Below are 18,308 nucleotides of genomic sequence, written 5' to 3' on the forward strand. Positions count from 1 at the left end.
TGCTGAGAAGCGATGAGCTGCACAGGTAATGCTGAGCAGCGATGAGCTGCACAGGTAATGCTGAGAAGCGATGAGCTGCACAGGTAATGCTGAGAAGAGATGAGCTGCACAGGTAATGCTGAGAAGAGATGAGCTGCACAGGTAATGCTGAGAAGTGATGAGCTGCACCGGTAAATGCTGAGAAGCGATGAGCTGCACAGGTAATGCTGAGAAGCGATGAGCTGCACAGGTAATGCTGAGAAGCGATGAGCTGCACAGGTAATGCTGAGAAGCGATGAGCTGCACAGGTAATGCTGAGAGGCGATGAGCTGCACAGGTAATGCTGAGAAGCGATGAGCTGCACAGGTAATGCTGAGAAGCGATGAGCTGCACAGGTAATGCTGAGAAGCGATGAGCTGCGAGTTGCACAGGTAATGCTGAGAAGCGATGAGCTGCACAGGTAATGCTGAGAAGAGATGAGCTGCACAGGTAATGCTGAGAAGCGATAAGCTGCACCGGTAAATGCTGAGAAGCGATGAGCTGCACAGGTAATGCTGAGAAGCGATGAGCTGCACAGGTAATGCTGAGAAGCGATGAGCTGCACAGGTAATGCTGAGAAGCGATGAGCTGCACAGGTAATGCTGAGAAGCGATGAGCTGCACCGGTAATGCTGAGAAGCGATGAGCTGCACAGGTAATGCTGAGAAGCGATGAGCTGCACAGGTAATGCTGAGAAGCGATGAGCTGCACCGGTAATGCTGAGAGGCGATGAGCTGCACAGGTAATGCTGAGAGGCGATGAGCTGCACAGGTAATGCTGAGAAGCGATGAGCTGCACAGGTAATGCTGAGAAGCGATGAGCTGCACCGGTAAATGCTGAGAAGCGATGAGCTGCACAGGTAATGCTGAGAAGCGATGAGCTGCACAGGTAATGCTGAGAAGAGATGAGCTGCACAGGTAATGCTGAGAAGCGATGAGCTGCACCGGTAAATGCTGAGAAGCGATGAGCTGCACGGGTAATGCTGAGCAGCGATGAGCTGCACAGGTAATGCTGAGAAGCGATGAGCTGCACAGGTAATGCTGAGAAGCGATGAGCTGCACAGGTAATGCTGAGAAGAGATGAGCTGCACAGGTAATGCTGAGAAGAGATGAGCTGCACAGGTAATGCTGAGAAGTGATGAGCTGCACTGGTAAATGCTGAGAAGCGATGAGCTGCACAGGTAATGCTGAGAAGCGATGAGCTGCACAGGTAATGCTGAGAAGCGATGAGCTGCACAGGTAATGCTGAGAAGCGATGAGCTGCACAGGTAATGCTGAGAGGCGATGAGCTGCACAGGTAATGCTGAGAAGCGATGAGCTGCACAGGTAATGCTGAGAAGCGATGAGCTGCACAGGTAATGCTGAGAAGCGATGAGCTGCGAGTTGCACAGGTAATGCTGAGAAGCGGTGAGCTGCACAGGTAATGCTGAGAAGCGATGAGCTGCACAGGTAATGCTGAGAAGTGATGAGCTGCACAGGTAATGCTGAGAAGAGATGAGCTGCACAGGTAATGCTGAGAAGCGATAAGCTGCACCGGTAAATGCTGAGAAGCGATGAGCTGCACAGGTAATGCTGAGAAGCGATGAGCTGCACAGGTAATGCTGAGAAGCGATGAGCTGCACAGGTAATGCTGAGAAGCGATGAGCTGCACCGGTAAATGCTGAGAAGCGATGTGCTGCACAGGTAATGCTGAGAAGCGATGATCTGCACAGGTGATGCTGAGAAGCAATGAGCTGCACAGGTAATGCTGAGAAGCGATGAGCTGCACAGGTAATGCTGAATAGCGATGAGCTGCACAGGTAATGCTGAGAGGCGATGAGCTGCACAGGTAATGCTGAGAAGCGATGAGCTGCACAGGTAATGCTGAGAAGCGATGGGCTGCACAGGTAATGCTGAGAAGCGATGAGCTGCACAGGTAATGCTGAGAAGCGATGAGCTGCACAGTAAATGCTGAGAAGCGATGAGCTGCACAGTAAATGCTGAGAAGCGATGAGCTGCACAGGTAATGCTGAGAAGCGATGAGCTGCACAGGTAATACTGAGAAGCGATGAGCTGCACAGGTAATGCTGAGAAGCGATGAGCTGCACAGTAAATGCTGAGAAGCGATGAGCTGCATAAGTAATACTGAGAAGCGGTGAGCTGCACAGGTAATGCTAAGATGCAGTGAGCTGCACAATCCACGATGTCAGGAACAACAGAAGTATATGAACAGGAGTCAGAGTAGATGCTTCCTATCAGGTAGGAAAACCTGATGATCTGACACCCATTAAACGGAGGAGGGCCCTTATAAAGGGAACTGGCAGAAGATGATCCAATCACTGCGGAGCAGAGGTTTTAAAGGTTCCCGGGGTAGCGCATGCACAGACCAATAGGCAAGATGGCGACTGATGATAGAGGATCGCCAGGCTGAACAGCAGATAGCGGTAACCAAGGAAAACCAATGAACACAATGAACAACAAGGAACTAAACTGGTGAGATGCGTGATACTCCTATTTCTGGGTGAGCTATGGCACAGTACAATGTGACTGCAGATTTTGAAGAATACTGCCAGCCCTATTATTTGTATTTCAGCAATGACATTAGCAATGGACCTCTCCTGTTTGTGTGTGAGCTATATAACACAGTACAATGTGACTGCAGATTTAAAACAAGACTGCCAGCCCTATTATTTCTATTTCAGCAATGACAATTAGCAATGGAGCCCTCCTGTTTGTGTGTGAGCTATAACTCAGTAGAATGTCACTGGAGACTTTGAAGAACACTACTACCCCTCCTCTTTCTTTTCTAGCTATGACACTGCCTAACTGCACTAGAGACTGCCAAGAACCGTGCTACCCCTTCTGTGTCTCTCTATGAAATGGAGCTTGATCGCCGTGGAGGGCGGTACTTATAGAATCTGAAACTCGTGAGATCCGACGACATAATGATGACGTTTTGCCTAGTTTTCAATTCCGAGGGTGCGCGAAAGTGCCGAGCCAGCTCGGCTCGGTGCTCGGATCTGCTAAGTTCGGGTGGGCTCAGTTCTCCGAGAACAGAGCCTGAGCATCTCTAATCATAACACCTCCACATCACCTTGTGACATGCAATCATACCACCACCACCAGGAGACAGCTATGCACACATAACAATTCCAAAATTTGGAATGTTGTGAGGTATGTGTTTGAGAGCAGTATTCTGTTTAATTAAAATTCAGCTTTATATTAAGTAGTCCCTTTTTTTTATTACAAAAATGGACTGTCCACAGAAGCCACTAAGAGGTCTATTTATTAACCATTAAAGAGGTTTTAATCACAGTAAATCACCCAAAAACTGCAGTTTTAAGGGGATTACAACATTTTAAACTAACAGTCCCAGTCTCTTTAATTTACAATTGCAAATGCAGTACCCATTGGTGTCTGTGGCTTGACACTGACAGCTATCGCCATCTGAAGATGGATTTAGCTGTTCTATCCTATGGTGAGAGCATAGCTGGAGAGAAAATTACGGATCCCTCCATGGCAGGTTTCGTGCTCCTCTCCTACACAAATTGTGCAGGGTCATAAGTTCCTGTACAACAGATAATTAGCCGGGACAGGCTTCTATTGGAGCCACTGTCCCTGCTAATCAATTTTAATAAATTGCTACATTCATTTATATGTTATCATTGCAATAAGAAATGATAATTAACATGAGCAATATGTGATGTGACTTGCACATTGTCATATTTCTAAAACCGGCGAAGAGGTAACCTTTAAACAGGTACTTAACCGTTATTGTCTGTTTGGTGGAAATTATGTTTGTTTCATTTGCTACAAGACCAATTTCTCAAAGCAGCAAAAAAGAGGATTCACAGTAAAAACTAATGCATATCGGAGTCCCCAAAAACAGATTCTAGTACTCCAATTTGGGAGGAGAAAAAAATATGAGATATTGAGCTTGGCAAAGAGTGATGCTGTACAAAACACTCAATGACCAGCATATGTCCAGTGCACAATACAGATTCTTATTTGAGGTCATTATTCAATATAGAGTCCTATCTGATGACTAGCATACTGAACCAATTCTGGTGTCGAATATACAGTATATAATATCATACCCAACAGTATGGAGAAGCCAAATAATATACTAAGTAATGTCAGGATTATGCCCTGATACAGTATTATATGCCTATTAGTGCACAGTTCCCCTAATGTGCCAGTAGATCTCCCCTCTCCTGTTCTGACACTGCTCCCTCACGTGTTTTGATTTTGGATCCCGTTTTTTTTCTAAAATCCCAATTTTTTTGGGCTAAAATCACATAATTTGGCTCTTTTTATCCCTACATTATTATTAACCTCAATAACATTAATTTCCAATCATTTCCAGACAATTTTTGGCAAGTGACAAGAACACTGCTACCTCTCCTGTTTCTGTATGAGCAATAGCACTGAGAAATGGCACTGCAGAGTGACAAGAACACTGCTACCCCTGTTTCTGTGTGGGCAATAGCACTGAGAAATGTCACTGGAGAGTGACAAGAACACTGCTACCCCTGTTTCTGTGTGAGCAATAGTGCTGGATATCCTGGCGAGGGAGGTACTTATAGAATCCAAAACCCGCGAGATCCGACAACGCAACAATGACGTTTTGCCTCAATTCAGATCTGAGGACTCGCGAAAGTAACGAGCCGGCTCGTGAGCCTACTCGGATCCCATAAGTTCGGGTGGGCTCATTTTTTCGGAAAACCGAGCCTGAGCATCTCTACTCAGGAGTACACAGCTCCCATGGTGTGCTCAGGAGTACAGAGCTTCCTTTTTGTGATAAGTAGAAAACAGAATAATTTATTCCCACAGGAGAAAAAGGCCAATCACAGTGCATGGTATCAGGAACTTAAAGTGGCCCTTGAAAAAGTTTTGGAAGTGGTGTCATGTGGCTGGGACCAAATCAACGTCAGCAACACAAAAGGTGGGATTATCACACAGTTATCCATAGCCTCATCAGGTTATTTAATTTGTTGCCGAGATTGGCATTATAAAAACCACTAAATTACCACATCTCCCAGTATTCCATAACAATTTCTAGAGATACATTGTTGCATGACAGGTGTGGTGCTCTGTGGGAATACTGTATACCTAGCAATATATAATATTTACAGTAATAATGCCCAGGAAGATATAATCCAGTAATAGTACTCAGCAAAATAATTAGTAATAATTCCCAACAAAATGTACTTTGCCCAGTGTAATATCACATTGATTTGATGAGGAGTATTGGCCAGTATGCATGTAATATGCAGTAATAATACCCAGTAGGGGGATAATATGTAATAATATATATCACTTAAAATGCACAGCAGGATGTGATATATACAATATAATGTAATATACCTGAAATAATGCCCACTAGATTGTAATATGTCATTATAAATTCTAAATAGAATATATCATACCACTAAAGATGCCTAGTACAAAATAATATGCCAGTAATAATGTCCAGTAGAGTCTAGTATGTTAGTATTAGTGAGCCAAGTTAGTATGTAAAATGTAGTGTGGCAGCCCTTTCTCAAGGCAAGAGTCTGTCCTTGGTTAAAAATGTCCACTGCTCCCCTTACATCCCCAAACCCCTTCCCCACCCCACCGATGCACTGTCTATCTTGTTTTTTCTTCTAACTCTAAATGAAGCCCTATATTGGTAACTATTTTACTCTACAGATAGCTAGATAAAAATAAATATATAATATTCATTTGCTCTTGAACTATAGTTCAAAAGAGAGTTCGTCATGCCATTTACAGTGGGTCACCATGATTCTCTTTTTGCAAATTAAACCATGAGCACTGAGCCAGGTTTATAGATGTATACAGAACAATAGCCATGTTTTATCATTCACATTTGTAGACATAAAGGACCAGTAGTCTTATGAATGAACTCACAACAACAAACAACCACCAATTTCTGTTTATCAGAGATGATTTTAGTAAAGAGATTTTTCAAGTGCTGCAATCTGGAATTGCTCTCAATCCAGAACTCAGTACAGTGATCGGCTATAACATAATGTTTTAAATAAAATGTATGAATGAAGTCTTAGAATTTAGCTTACTGACACCGAATGTGGATTTTCCTGATATTTTATTGCATAGGTGTTATTCCTTCAACAAGGAAAGATTTTACGACTTGCGTGTGCTTGCTGTGGTGTGGAATCTGGTGGGCAGGGATTCCGACGCTGAATAGCAGCCAGACGATAACTAAGGCTGGTGGGTTAGTGTCTGGAAGCCGCGGAAAATGTAATGATGTTACGGTCACTGAGGCAACTATCAATCAGGATTGAAGCAGACCTTCCCAAGGTGCGGAGTCTAACGGACCCCCCGGTCTTCTCCAAGAACTACTGCAAGGCATGATGAATTTTGCTCCCAGGAGCCCAGAGGAGAAGAGCCAGTTCCTTGACACAGGTAGTATAAACACAGGTAGATACAGGAGGTGAGGTCAATATAACAATCTGGGTTGGATACACACTAAGGCTAGCTGTACAAAGAATTAGAGATGAGCGCACTCGGATTTCCTGAATCCGAGCCCACCCGAACGTTGCCGATCCGAGTCGGATCCGAGACAGATCCGGGTATTGGCGCCAAATGAAAACTTGAAAGCGAGGCTCCGAGTCATAATCCCATTGTCGGATCTCGCGATACTCGGAACCTATAAATTCCTCGCTAGTCGCCGCCATCTTCACTCGGGCATTGATCAGGGAGAGGGAGGGTGTGTTAGGTGGTCCTCTGTTCTGGTAGATCTCGTGCTGTGCTGTTTAGTTCTGTGCTGTGCTGTGCTGTGTTCTGTTCTGCTGTATCAGTCCAGTGGTGCTGTGTGCTGTGCTCTGTCAATTTTGAGTTCAGTGGTGCTGCTGGGTCCTGTGTGCTGTGTCCTGTTCAGTCCAGTGGTCCTGTGTCCCGTGCTCTGTGCTTCTAAGGGCATAGTTATTTCCCCAATATTCCCAAGTGTTTAAAAAATTAAAAAAAAGTTAATAAAAAAAATATTCAAAAAACGAATTAAAAAAAATTTGAATTACAACAAAATTTGCCAAACCAATCCTGCAGTATAAGCCCATTGGTACTGCAATATTACCAAGTTCACACATTCAGCAGTAAAAGTCCAGTGGTACTGCTGCAATATTTCAAAGTTCACACATTCTGCAGTATCAGTCCAGTGGTGCTGTGTGCTGTGCTCTGTCAATTTTGAGTTCAGTGGTGCTGCTGGGTCCTGTGTGCTGTGTCCTGTTCAGTCCAGTGGTCCTGTGTCCCGTGCTCTGTGCTTCTAAGGGCATAGTTATTTCCCCAATATTCCCAAGTGTTTAAAAAATTAAAAAAAAGTTAATAAAAAAAATATTCAAAAAACGAATTAAAAAAAATTTGAATTACAACAAAATTTGCCAAACCAATCCTGCAGTATAAGCCCATTGGTACTGCAATATTACCAAGTTCACACATTCAGCAGTAAAAGTCCAGTGGTACTGCTGCAATATTTCAAAGTTCACACATTCTGCAGTATCAGTCCAGTGGTGCTGTGTGCTGTGCTCTGTCAATTTTGAGTTCAGTGGTGCTGCTGGGTCCTGTGCTGTGTCCTGTTCAGTCCAGTGGTCCTGTGTCCTGTGCTCTGTACTTCTAAGGGCATAGTTATTTACCCAATATTCCCAATTGTTTAATTTTTTTTAAAAAAGTTAATAAAAAAAATATTCAAAAAACTAATTAAAAAAAAATTGAATTACAACAAAATTTGCCAAACCAATCCTGCAGTATAAGCCCATTGGTACTGCAATATTACCAAGTTCACACATTCAGCAGTAAAAGTCCAGTGGTACTGCTGCAATATTTCAAAGTTCACACATTCTGCAGTATCAGTCCAGTGGTGCTGTGTGCTGTGCTCTGTCAATTTTGAGTTCAGTGGTGCTGCTGGGTCCTGTGCTGTGTCCTGTTCAGTCCAGTGGTCCTCTGTCCTGTGCTCTGTGCTTCTAAGGGCATAGTTATTTCCCCAATATTCCCAAGTGTTTAAAATTTTTTAAAAAAGTTATAAAAAAAAATACAAAAAAATAATTTTAAAAAAATTTAATTACAACAAAATTTGCAAAACCTATCCTGCAGTATAAGCCCATTGGTACTGCAATATTACCAAGTTCACACATTCTGCAGTATCTTGTGCTACATATAATGGAGAGCAAAAATTTGGAGGATAAAGTAGGGAAAGATCAAGACCCACTTCCTCCTAATGCTGAAGCTGCTGCCACTAGTCATGACATAGACGATGAAATGCCATCAACGTCGTCTTCCAAGCCCGATGCCAAATCTCCTAGTACAGGGCATGTAAAATCCAAAAAGCCCAAGTTCTCAAAAAAAAGCAAAAAGAGAAACTTAAATTCATCTGAGGAGAAACGTAAAGTTGGCAATATGCCATTTACGACACGTAGTGGCAAGGAACGGCTTAGGCCCTGGCCCGTGTTCATGACTAGTGGTCCATCTTCACCCAAGGATCTTAGCCCTCCTCCTCCTCCCCCCCCCTACAAAAAATTTAAGAGAGTTATGCTGTCAGCAACAAAACAGCAAACAACTCTGCCTTCTAAAGAGAAATTATCACAAATCCCCAAGGCGAGTCCAAGGGTGTTGGTGGTTGTCAAGCCTGACCTTCCCATCACTGTACGGGAAGAGGTGGCTCGGAAGGAGGCTATTGATGATGTAGCTGGCGCTGTGGAGGAACTTGATGATGAGGATGGTGATGTGGTTATTGTAAATGAGGCACCAGGGGGGGAAACAGCTGATGTCCATGGGATGAAAAAGCCCATCGTCATGCCTGGTCAGAAGACCAAAAAATGCACCTCTTCAGTCTGGAGTTATTTTTATCCAAATCCGGACAACCAATGTATGGCCATATGTAGCTTATGTAAAGCTCAAATAAGCAGGGGTAAGGATCTTGCCCACCTAGGGACATCCTCCCTTATACGTCACCTGAATAACCTTCATAGTTCAGTGGTTAGTTCAGGAACTGGGGCTAGGACCGTCATCGGTACAGGGACACCTAAATCCCGTGGTCCAGTTGGATACACACCAGCAACACCCTTCTCGTCAACTTCCTCCACGATCTCCATCAGATTGAGTCCTGCAGCCCAAGTCAGCAGCCAGACTGAGTCCTCTCCAATACGGGATTCATCCGAGGAATCCTGCAGCGGTACGCCTACTACTGCCACTGCTGCTGTTGCTGCTGTTAGTCGGTCATCTTCCCAGAGGGGAAGTCGTAAAACCGCTAAGTCTTTCACAAAACAATTGACCATCCAACAGTCGTTTGCCATGACCACAACATACGATAGTAGTCACCCTATTGCAAAGCGTATAACTGCGGCTGTAACTGCAATGTTGGTGTTAGACGTGCGCCCGGTGTCCGCCATCAGTGGAGTGGGATTTAGAGGGTTGATGAAAGTATTGTGTTCCCGGTACCAAATCCCGTCGAGATTCCACTTCACTAGGCAGGCGATACCAAAAATGTACAGAGAAGTACAATCAAGTGTCCTCAGTGCTCTGAAAAATGCGGTTGTACCCACTGTCTACTTAACCACGGACATGTGGACAAGTGGTTCTGGGCAAACAAAGGACTATATGACTGTGACAGCCCACTGGGTAGATGCATCGCCTTCCGCAGCAACAGCAACAGCTGCATCAGTAGCAGCATCTACAAAATGGCTGCTCGTGCAAAGGCAGGCAACATTGTGTATTACAGGCTTTAATAAGAGGCACAACGCTGACAACATATTAGAGAAACTGAGGGAAATTATCTCCCAGTGGCTTACCCCACTTAGACTCTCATGGTGATTTGTGGTGTCAGACAATGCCAGTAACATTGTGCGGGCATTAAATATGAGCAATTTCCAGCACGTCCCATGTTTTGCACACACCATTAATTTGGTGGTGCAGCATTACCTCAAGAGTGACAGGGGTGTGCAGGAGATGCTTGCGGTGGCACGCAAAATTGCTGGACACTTTTGGCATTCAGCCAGTGCCTACCGCAGACTAGAGGCACATCAAAAAAGCATGAACCTGCCCTGCCATTACCTCAAACAAGAGGTTGTGACACGCTGGAACTCCACCCTCTATATGCTGCAGAGGATGGAGGAGCAGCAAAAGGCCATTCAGGCCTACACAGCCACCTACGACATAGGCAAAGGAGTGGGGATGCGCCTGAGTCAAGCGCAGTGGAGACTGATTTCCGTGTTGTGCAAGGTTCTCCAGCCGTTTGAACTTGCCACACGAGAAGTCAGTTCCGACACTGCCAGCTTGAGTCAGGTCATTCCCCTGATCAGGCTGTTGCAGAAGCAGCTGGAGAAAGTGAGGGAGGAGCTGGTAAAGCATTGCGATCCAACAAAGCATGTAGCTTTTGTGGATGAAGCCCTTCGTACGCTTTGCCAGGATCCGAGGGTGGTCACTCTTTTAAAGTCAGAGGAATACATTCTGGCCACCGTGCTCGATCCTCGGTTTAAAGCGTATGTTGTGTCTCTGTTTCCGGCGGACTCAAGTCTACAGCGGTGCAAAGACCTTCTGGTCAGGAGATTGTCCTCTGAAGAGGACCGTGACATGCCAACAGCTCCACCCTCATTTTCTTCCACATCTATGGCTGCGAGGAAAAAGCTCAGTTTTCCTAAAAGAGCCGCTGGCGGGGATGCTGATAACATCTGGTCCGGACTGAAGGACCTGCCAACCATTGCAGACATGTCTACTGTCGCTGCATTGGATGCTGTCACAATTGAAAAAATGGTGGAGGATTATTTTGCTGACACCATCCAAATAGACATGTCAGACAGTCCATATTGCTACTGGCAGGGAAAAAAAGGCAGTTTGGAAGCCCCTGTACAAACTGGCTCTATTTTACCTGAGTTGTCACCCCTCCAGTGTGTACTCGGAAAGAGTTTTTAGTGCAGCGGGGAACCTGGTCAGTGAGCGGAGAAGGAGGTTGCTTCCTCACAACGTTGAAAAAATGATGTTTATAAAAATGAATAATCAATTCCTCAATGAAGTACAGCACTGCCCTCCAGATAGTACAGAGGGACCTGTGGTTGTGGAGTCCAGCGGGGACGAATTGATAATGTGTGAGGAGGAGGAAGTACACACTGTAGGGGGAGAGGAATCAGAGGTTGAGGATGAGGACGACATCTTTCCTCAGTAGAGCCTGTTTAGTTTGTACAGGGAGAGATGAATTGTTTTTTTGGTGTGGGGGCCCAAACAAACCAATCATTTCAGCCACAGTTGTTTGGTAGGCCCTGTCGCTGAAATGATTGGTTTGTTAAAGTGTGCATGTCCTATTTCAACAACATAAGGGTGAGTGGGAGGGCCCAAGGACAATTCCATCTTGCAACAATTTTTTTGGCATTATGTGACCATTCAACAGTCGTTTGCCATGTTCAAAAAGTAAAAGAAAATGTCAACAAATTCAAAAAATTTAATCAAAAGTTAAATGCCCTGTCATTATTTAAAACAAGAGGGTTTGACGTACTAGAATTATTGTAGTGTTAATATGTTATATACACTACACTTGGAACTTGGAGGAGGTATTGTGGCCCCGGTAACAAATTTAGTACCGGGGCCACCCCACTACACAGTCCAGAATTTTTTTTGGGGAAATTCAGAGCCGTGGAGGGTTTTTTATTAATTATATTGTGGTGACCACTCCTCTACGCAGTCCAGGTACATTTTTTGGTGCGATTAAGACCAGTTGATGGTTTTCTTATTATATTGTGGTGACCCACTCCTCTACGCAGTCCAGATACATTTATTGGTGCGAATCATACAAGTTCAGGGTTTTTAAATTATATTGTGGTGACCCACTCCTCTACGCAGTCCAGATACATATACTGGTGCGAATCATACAAGTTCAGGGTTTTTAAATTATATTGTGGTGACCCACTCCTCTATGCAGTCCAGGTACATTTTTTGGTGCGATTAAGACCAGTTGATGGTTTTCTTATTATATTGTGGTGACCACTCCTCTACGCAGTCCAGATACATTTATTGGTGCGAATCCTACAAGATCAAGGTTTTTAAATTATATTGTGGTGACCACTCCTCTACGCAGTCCAGATACATTTATTGATGCAAATCATACAAGTTTAGGGTTTTTAAATTATATTGTGGTGACCCACTCCTCTACGCAGTCCAGGTACATTTATTGGTGCGATTAAGACCAGTTGATGGTTGTCTTATTATATTGTGGTGACCACTCCTCTACGCAGTCCAGGTACATTTATTGGTGCGATTAAGACCAGTTGATGGTTTTCTTATTATATTGTGGGGACCACTCCACTACGCAGTCCAGAAAGATACCTCGTTGCAACGTTTTGGACTAATAACCATATTGTGAGGGATTCAGAATACACTGTAAATTAGTGGAAATGATTGTTAATGAATGTTATTGAGGTTAATAATAGCGTAGGAGTGAAAATAAGCCCAAAAACTTGATTTTTGAACTTTTTATGCTTTTTTCAAAAAAAATCCGAATCAAAAACCTTAAATCCAAACTAAAACCTTTCGGCAGGTGTTTTGCAAAACAAATCCGAACCCAAAACATCACGAAAATCCGAATCCAAAACACAAAACACGAGACACCAAAAGTCGCCGGTGCACATCCCTACAAAGAATAATCCATGGAGCGAAGTCAGTGAACAAGCCAGATCTGGCACACACTGAGGCACACAGTACGATGGTTAAGCAGGACTCATAGTCAGACAAGCCAGGAGAAATTCACAAAGAGCCGAGTAACCAGTGAGGCACAGCGGGAGACAGAAGTTGGGGCTAGAAACCTGTTATTCTAACTAAGACAGTGGGGCATGTTCAAATCTATCAGGAAATTTCCCGGTAAGGCCTAAGACCAATCTGCCCCTGTATGGAATGTAAAGAAGCCAATCAAAACGCATCAACAAATGGCCCATATCTATAGTCTTATAACAGATCGTCCAGTCCGTATGGCACTCATTCTTCCTGGGTTATTCTAAGGAAAACCATCTATGGCCTCTTGAGATCCTAAGCCAGTGTTGGCTAACCTGTGACACTCCAGGTGTTGAGAAACTACAAGTCCCAGCATACCCTTCCAGCAATAAGCTGCTTTGAGAAATATCCATATCCACCATCATCAATCACCTACATTGGATCGTATACAGACAGTGAACTTATTTAGCATTAAATGAATGAGAGATTGGGGGAGTTTTTATTTAAATAAAATATTTCATCACAGTGTGGATTTTTTTAAAAAGTACTATGATAATGATGAAGATGGTGCTTTCAGATTAGTATTGATGATGGGGTCAAAAAAGAATAATTGATAAGGATGAGCCAGATATAGCAGGGACAAACGCAGCCTTTCTAACAGGGGGTTACCCTCCAAAAATTATCACAAAAATGCAAGTGAGTATGTGGAAGCCTGCCCAGGAGAAGATATTGGCTTGCCTGTTCATTGGTCGGTCGGGAGCAGCAGCAGTCCTTTCTCAACAGGTAGTGGATTGGTGTCATCTTCCTGTTTTGTGCAAAGTGAATCTAAAATAATTTGCTTTGTACCAATCAGGGGTTGTCGAAGTGAGCCAATTGGGACTCACAAGAATGGAACAACCAGGGCTTGCCATGGCAAGCCAAGCCAATAGGTGATCATCAGCCGGCCCCCTCTGAGCGGCTGTGTAAAGAGATACTCTGCTTGGGTTGAGCAGTGCGATGGTGCAGGTTCCAGTGAGAAGAATGCAGAAGACAAAAAATAAGTCAACAGAACCAACAGGCAGCATCAAGAAGAAACAAAACAGCAAGATCAACTGGTGGCGCTAAGGCGAAAAAAGATGGCGAATTCAACAGGCGGTGATGAGAAGAAGACGACAAGGCGAACAGTCCAGTTGTAAATGAAGCAGGAAAACAATAATGGATCTTCAAGAAACAGGGAATCAAAAGAACAATCGCTATGCCCTTTCCTGGCTCCTGTCAAGCGACTAGACTGGGTAACTGCTCCATATTTGCTTTGTCCCTAAGAGCAGGTGAGTGCATTTCTAAGCAGTGTTTTGGTATCTCTCATGGGTGCTGCTATGATTTTTTATAGTGATTGTACTCACATGATTATATGTTACCTGGAGGCTGACCCTGACCTTATTCTCATTGGTGCCTTATACTATAAAAAGAATTACCTGAATAATAAAAAACATCTTAATGGTTATAGTGTTCACACACCAGCATTTCCATGCTCATGCTCTGTACTGTTCTGATTCCTTTCTGCTTTTTGGTATCTGACTCTTAGTTGTGCCCTGTTTATCATGTTTGCTGCCTGGACTGAACCTTAGTCTATGACCCTGATTATCCTATTTGATACCTGGACCAATGTTTGCATTTTGCACATTAATTTCTGCTCTACCATTTGTTTTGTTCTCTGGATTTTGCACGCCTTGTTTATAGACTGGTGCTTTCCTATCTCCATGGTTGCTATTCTTTTGATTAGTCATTTGGCAGAAAAGCTCACTATTGTTGTGCCTGTCATTACTAATGCTGCTGTTTTCCCTACTGCTACTGCTTTGTCAGGTACTATCAGCAATTGTACTGCTCTACACTGCCACAGTGGCCAGCACTGGAATTGCAACTTGCACATAATTGATTTGCACAATACTTAGCACTCTCTACTGCCATGAATAATACTAGTTGAACTGCATCCTTCCTGTCCCATCATCCATACCTGCTGCTGGAATAGGTACACCAATAGGTATCCTATTGGAGCCCCTATCCTAGCGATTGTGGTTCTCTCAGGTCAGTCTGTTACCTTCGCTTGTATCCTATTGTACCAACCAACACTTGTTAACACTACTTGAAATGAAGTCTTGGGAATAATCAAGTATCAGCGAATATATCGAGTTCCATTGCAACAGGGGTTGCTATAAGTTAAGCTCTTGTCAAGATTGGTTCTGATAATTTAACAAGGGTTTTGTAACACTGCCTATCAATACCAGGCTTCAAGTCCAGCCATTATCAGCACCAGGCCCTGCCACACTCAGCTCGACTATTACCACACCCCATATCCGACCATTACCAACACCAGGCCCTGACACACAGGCCACAGACTCTGCCACCACCAGGCCTTCATGTGCCTTTGCTCAATCCTTTTAGGGTCTTTGTTTCAATAAGATGCGGTGTGCAGGATTCTCTGTTTGTGTGTTGTTGTCAATGGGCAGAGCCGTAACGAGGCCGGTGCGGGCGGTGCCGCCGCCCAGGGCGCAGTCCCAAGGGGGCGCAGTGCCCGCCCGCACCGGCCTCTGTGTGAGGAGTGAAAAAAAAATAAAAAATTAAACAGACCTCAGATTCAGACTGCCGGCCGCCCGGCGCATCCAAAATGGCAGCTGGCACCCGGCTCCACCCCCTTCTGAACTCTGTCCTCTGCCTCAGCATCTGATGTCATGACGTTGCTAGGCAGCAGAGAAGCAGAGAGGAGCCAGGCAGGACGGCTGGTCAGGAATAAAGAAGGTAAGCTTCAAAGTAGGGGAAGGGGGATGTGTGTTGCTATTATGGAGGGATGGAGGATGTAAGCTGCTATTATGGAGGGAGGGAGGGGGATGTAAGCTGCAATTATGGAGGGAAGGCGGGGGATGTAAGCTGCTATTATGGAGGGGGGATGCTGCTATGCTTTATGAGGGAAGGAGGGGTATGCTGCCATAATGTGTGAGGGACGGGGGATGTATTAATATAATGTGTTATATGAGGGTAGGGAGGTTGGGTGTCTTAGTACATGGGTGGGAGGTAGGCTATTAGTTTAATGGTGACGTTTAGGTGGGGGCGAATTATTTAATGGGTACTATTTTATTTGTGGGGTGCTGGTGGGTCAATTTAATTTATTGATGGGGCTTTTTAATTTAATGGTGGGGTCTATTAATTTCAGGTGAGGTATTTATCTGTATTGCAGTCACAAGAATGCTCTCTATATTGTGTGGCGGTCATAGGAATGCTCTCTCTATAGTGTGGCGGTCACAGGAATGCTCTCTGTATAGTATGGCGGTCATAGGAATGCTCTCTCTGTAGTATGGCGGTCATAGGAATGCTCTCTGTATAGTATGGCGGTCATAGGAATGCTCTCTGTATAGTATGGCGGTCATAGGAATGCTCTCTGTATAGTATGGCGGTCACAGGAATGCTCTCTGTATTGTATGGCGGTCACAGGAATGCTCTCTGTATTGTATGGCAGTCACAGGAATGCTCTCTGTATTGTATGATGATCATAGCAATGCTCTCTGTATAGTATGGCAATCATAGGAATGCTCTCTGTAAGGTATGGTGGTCACAGGAATGCTCTCTGTAAGGTATGGCGGACACTAGGAGGCTCTTTATATTGTATGTGTGTGTGTGTGTGTGTGTGTGTGTGTGTGTATATATATATATATATATATAATTGTTAATTTCGTGTGATGGTGATAAGGGGGCACAATGTGATAAAGATGGCTCCATGGCACGGTGTGATAAAGGAGAAACTGTGATGGAGGGCACAGTGGGATGAAGGGGCAGTGTGATACAGATCGTACCGTTACATTTATGTTTTAATTTGTTTCAGTGAGTTTTATTTCAATAACCAATTCATTTTTTATACAGCTAGCATGTGATAGCTGCATTTAAAGTACTTTGATTCTATGGAGGCTTATTACATAAAGATCCTTACAAAGCCAGGCCGTGAAGAATGGGGAGGGAGGGGGTTTCAGTGCGGTCTAGAACTTGTAAAGAGCTAGCCACGCCCACTCGACAATTGACACTCCCACTTAGATGGGGGGCGCCGGGTTCCTGTCTCGCCCAGGGCACTAAAATGGCTAGTTACGGCACTGTCAATGGGATTTCTGTTTCATTACACCACATCTTGTTAGATAGTAGTGGCACAGTTATACCGCTTTCATACTGCTGCCCCTGCAATTTCCCGGGTTTTTCAAGCCAAGTTTTTCCTGAGGCACAGAGCGTCCCAGATCAGAGACCCTGTTCACACTGCACCTTGGACCCTGGAATTTCCCGGTCTGCCCTGGCAATAAGTGCGAGTCAACACAAGAGGCGCTTTTATTGGCTGAAATATACTGAGATCATTTAAAGGGGACTAGTTTTTTTGACCACAAAGATGAGGTCAAAGTGGGTGGTGACTGTTTACAGCATTGCTTTAATCATGGCCGACGAGTCACTTTTGTGTAGCCCGGAGTTCATGTTTATTTGCTGATTTATACAGCAAATGAGAGCTCGATGCAGCTGCTAACACTGTGCTACCTTACACAGTGTCATTTCAGGAGGAGAAAGGAGCAATTTCTGGCACAGAGGTACAATACTCGGCATCTGCATATGCACAGGAGGAGAGCTTTTCTCAGGGCCAGCATTTCCTCCATATTGAGATTCAGTGCTGCGACTGACCGAACAATGTGTGCCAGAGAATGCAGCCACTGAGAAGCTTTCTGGTCTACTGTGGAATCTTTTGAGGACCAGCAGTGGATGGCACACTTTCGTATGTCACATGGGACATTTCAGTATGTACTGGACCTTATCATCCCAGCACTTTCTAAACAGTCACAAACTTCAGAGAGCCCATTGCACCAAGTAGCAGGCTAGCAGCTGTGTTGTGGTGGTATGCTACCCCAGGCGAATACCGCACAATCTCCTGCTTGTTTGGAGTTAGGATATCCACAGTTTGCACTCTAGTGCATGAAGTCACCAAGGCATTGCTGGAAGCCCTTTACCATCGCTTCATCTCCTTACCTGAAGGACAGCGACTGGATGACACCATCACTGGATTACTGTGACATGGATATCCACAGTGTGGTGGAGCAATCGACGGGACACACATCCCTATCATTGCCCCCATAGACAACCCTGCGGATTACCAGGGCCGCCATCAGGGGTGTACGGCCAGTACTGCTGTGAGGGGCCCAGACAGACCTCTCCGTCTGTCCAGACTCCCTGGACTGTCCGGGCCCCGCAGTCACCGACCGTGCCTCCCACTTTTTTTTTTTTCTTACCTTCTCCTCCGTGATGCTGCAGCTCTGCCTCCCAGACTCTGATAGGCTGGGAGCGCAGCGTGGTGACATCATCACCGCGCACCGCACTCCCAGTGTATCAGTGACTGGGAGGCAGAGTTGCAGCATCGCGGAGAAGGTAAGTAAATAATCTATTATTTTTTTGAAGGGGGGGGGGAGGGAGAGCCCGAGGGACCATAACTGTGGAGGGAGGGAGGAGAGGGAGAACCTGGGGGACCTGATCTGTGGAGTGAGAGGGGGACCTTAACTGTGGAAGGGGGGGAGAGGGGGGCCTGAATTGTGGAAGGGGGGTTGAGGGGGACCTT

At 44.9% G+C, this 18,308-nt stretch overlaps 1 protein-coding gene across 1 annotated transcript in view; it reads right to left on the reverse strand.

Annotated features, from left to right (window-relative positions):
- Positions 1–17,864, reverse strand: part of EMC4 (ER membrane protein complex subunit 4) — a 30,151-nt gene extending 12,287 nt beyond the window's left edge. The window contains exon 1 of the mRNA XM_075212625.1: positions 17,726–17,864. The gene's annotated coding sequence lies outside the window, so the exon portion shown is untranslated. The remainder of the gene's footprint in view (positions 1–17,725) is intronic.
- Positions 17,865–18,308: the final 444 nt, after the last annotated feature.

Source organism: Mixophyes fleayi, chromosome 1 (assembly GCF_038048845.1).
Source record: "Mixophyes fleayi isolate aMixFle1 chromosome 1, aMixFle1.hap1, whole genome shotgun sequence".
In the NCBI taxonomy this organism is placed as follows: domain Eukaryota; kingdom Metazoa; phylum Chordata; class Amphibia; order Anura; family Limnodynastidae; genus Mixophyes; species Mixophyes fleayi.